The sequence below is a fragment of the Prosopis cineraria genome, unplaced genomic scaffold, assembly GCF_029017545.1.
Source record: "Prosopis cineraria cultivar Desert tree isolate PC_DT_omini unplaced genomic scaffold, ASM2901754v1 PC11, whole genome shotgun sequence".
In the NCBI taxonomy this organism is placed as follows: Eukaryota; Viridiplantae; Streptophyta; class Magnoliopsida; order Fabales; family Fabaceae; genus Prosopis; species Prosopis cineraria.
This window is the reverse complement of record NW_026555342.1, coordinates 39,778,751-39,781,970: the sequence shown is the minus strand read 5'-3', so window position 1 is coordinate 39,781,970 and position 3,220 is coordinate 39,778,751. Positions and strand designations below refer to the sequence as shown.

At 35.3% G+C, this 3,220-nt stretch overlaps 1 long non-coding RNA gene across 1 annotated transcript; it reads right to left on the bottom strand.

The window, feature by feature from the left end:
• Positions 1–1,852: 1,852 nt before the first annotated feature.
• On the bottom strand, positions 1,853–2,802 carry LOC129284797 (uncharacterized). Its single transcript, XR_008586961.1, has 2 exons — positions 2,459–2,802; positions 1,853–2,321 (listed from the first exon to the last, which is right to left on the bottom strand). It is a non-coding gene; the product is annotated as an uncharacterized LOC129284797 (long non-coding RNA).
• Between the last annotated feature and the right edge of the window lie 418 nt (positions 2,803–3,220).

Genomic DNA, 3,220 nt, shown 5'->3' with positions numbered 1-3,220 from the left:
AGATAAAGAAAAATAAACTGAAATATGACGGTTCGTGAAACTGAAACTTGCAATAATGCATATGAAAGATAAGCCTTCAATAAATCAAAAATGAACCCATGAATTTGCAAACCTTAAAGCCCAACCTAATAAAGCAACAATGGAAGATGGCAGAGAAACCTAGTCACAAGCAGGAAACCCATAAGGAATGAACCCACGATGCTTAAGGCGGTAGTGAATCCATGACTCGTGAACACTAAATCCTTGAACTTGTGACTGAAGATGAGAAATACCAAAGCCGTAAATAGAACAAAATGATTTGGCTTCAGGAAAAATCATGAACCACAAATTGAAAAAAGGAACAATATAAGCATACTACAGGGTAATAGTGGCAGAATTCAAGAATAGAGTTTGAATGGAGATGGGAATTTCTTCAGGCGACAGCGACGGCATGCAAGAATGAAGATGGAAAAGAATGGAGGAGCGAAACTTCCTAACCCTTAGCTTGCTTCAAAAGGCAAAGAGCCAAAGACGTGTTGAGGAGCATTTAGGTTCTTTTGTTTTAATTTTTTTTTAATTGATAAAATAACCTTAAAGGGTAAAAAAAAAAAGAAGAAGAAGAAGAAGAAGAAGCCAAAGTGTAATAAAGTATGAATGATGCAAAATTGGTATGAGTTAGTACAATAGGTGAGAAATGTAGCCAAAACTAAAAAAATAGCTAATAAATATTGCAAAAATATATTGATGCAAATCTAGAGGGTCAATGGAACTTCATATAACATAATTAAGATGGCGGAGCTTGACCACGCAAAGAAAGGTCCAAAGGGTGAAAGTGACATGCTTGGAGGAGCCAAGGAGGTCCCACAAATGTTCAACAAGTTCTGACTCCATGGATACAACCCTATTGTATCTAAGAATCCACTATCAAGTTTTAAAGGCCCATTGATGGAAGCCCAATCCATAGAGAAGGCATCCAAGGAGGGTTCCTTAATGGAGATCTATATGTCACAAGCCCAATCTAATGGAGAGCCTAGGTACGTTAAAGAGGAGTCTAAAGACCTATCTAGTAATGGCCTAAGAGAGGAGACCAACATAAATCAAGCTCAAATCATTACAGTTGACATGTCCCTCTTCAAAGCCACTAAAGGGGACATTTTTTATAATAAGATATATAGACCTGGAAAGGACATATTTAAAGGAAAATGAGACCAATTTACAAGGTCAGACATCCTTACAGTATATTTGCATTGTATAAATGAATCCAAAGCCAAAATATTGGCAATGCACTTTTTCTAACCATAGTTGATATCGGCTTATATTGAGTCAAGATTTTAGAGTATAATTATAAAAGGCCAACATGCTCACTACTGCAGCTAAGGAAAAGCAAATTATAAGATGCACACTGAAAGCCAAGAATTAAGAGCAGCATGCCATTATACAAGATTAAGAGCAGCATGCCATTATACTGTCACTCAAATTTATACATGTCTTCTTTAACAATTTGCCAGCTAAGTTTTGCAAGATTAACTTATAGACTTGTTGCCATAAAAAAAAAAAAAATAAAAGAAAAAATTAGAGAACTGTCCCTAGATGGAGTACCCTAGTTGGATGGAGTTTAAATGACTTATGCCACCAAAGAATTGAACCTCTAGTGGCAATGAACCAATAGTTAGCAACTAATATTAATGCCAATTTAAGATCAACAAGTTACTCCTTTAAGAGTTAGGCAAAGAAGAACAACTTGAAAGCTTTGCCTAGGCTGAATGAGTCAGGCACATTAACCAGTTCTGCAACTAAAAATTAGATATTACCTATGCTCCCAAAGTTTTGGACGCGTTCTAGCCAAAGAACCAATGAAACCGACACCAAGAACTGGGGATCCAGATAAGGCAAAGCATGTACATATTTACAAATTACAAGCATGTCCAAATCATCCAATTCATATGACAGAATTTTTGCCATATCACTTGGCAATAATAAAGAAGGAACTAATTGAAATAGCAACATGTTGTCAAAACCAACTATCAAATGTTTTCTGGACCAAAACACTGAACCCAAGAGAATAAGTTTTATTTTGATTAGTTGACATAGTCTAGAAAGCTTAAGAACAAATTTTTCATTCCATTTCAGGAATCTAAACTTGCATGCTTTCTAACAATTTTGAGCAGCAATTAAACAAAACATGAAAGAAAATAGAGGATGACACATTCGCCTTATTGATGGCTCGAGCTTTCTTTGGACTCGCTGAAGGAGTAGCTCTTCCCTCCATAACCGCTCTCTTATCAAGGTGATGCTTTGTCCTTTATCCTTTTCCTCATTCTATTCTGTCACCCTCTACCAAACTTCAATTCGATAAAGAAATAAACAAAAAAAAATTAAAGAAAAGAACAATAATTAAGTTTTAGCATTTCTATGGAGTTCAAAATGATTAAACAATAAATAAAAAGTAAATATTCTCATGTTAGCAAGAAAAAGTTACCTTCGAATCTGAACAAATAAAAACTAAGGAAGAAATGAAGATTTCAGTGAGTTAAGACAAAAAATCCATGGATCCGACAAAGAAATGTGATTCTCGATGACGAAAATGGCAAAGCCGGACCTTTAGAATCCAAATCTGCAATGGAAACGAACTTCTCTTGCGACGTCTTGATGGTGGCGGGGCTTCTCTGGTGAGGTTTGCGGCTATAGTGGTGACAGGTTTGCAGTTGTAGATGGAGGACGTTGATGGAGAGGGAGAGGGAGAGAGAGGAGAGAGTGGAGTGAGAGAACCGAAATGTTTGAGAGGGTGGCAGCCGAGGGGGCATTTTGGTTAGTTGAATAGATTCTTTTATAAATAAAATATTAAATTTAATCCTTAAATTTGACTAGGCTTTTTAGCATAATTTTTCTTCTCTGATCTTTCAGCAATTCTCCCATCTAAAAAATCTCCCAATTTCACGTGTCCATAAATCCAAATTGCTATGAAAATGGTTAAAAGTACTTGATTGTTTTTTTCTTCTGGCAATCCAATTCAAAACTTTAGGTAAGCATCATGCCTTAAAGCTACATGAATAATTTTAAGATCCTAATAAAATATCTTTAATGTTTAGAAAGAAAACTACAACTTTAGAGATTTTGGAGAATTATAATTCATCATGACAAAAAAATGTTTGAATAACAAAAAATTATCTTTTGGGTAATGGCAAAAGTTTGAATTGAAGTGACGTGATTTGGAATGCAACATTGAATGTGCAAAAGGATG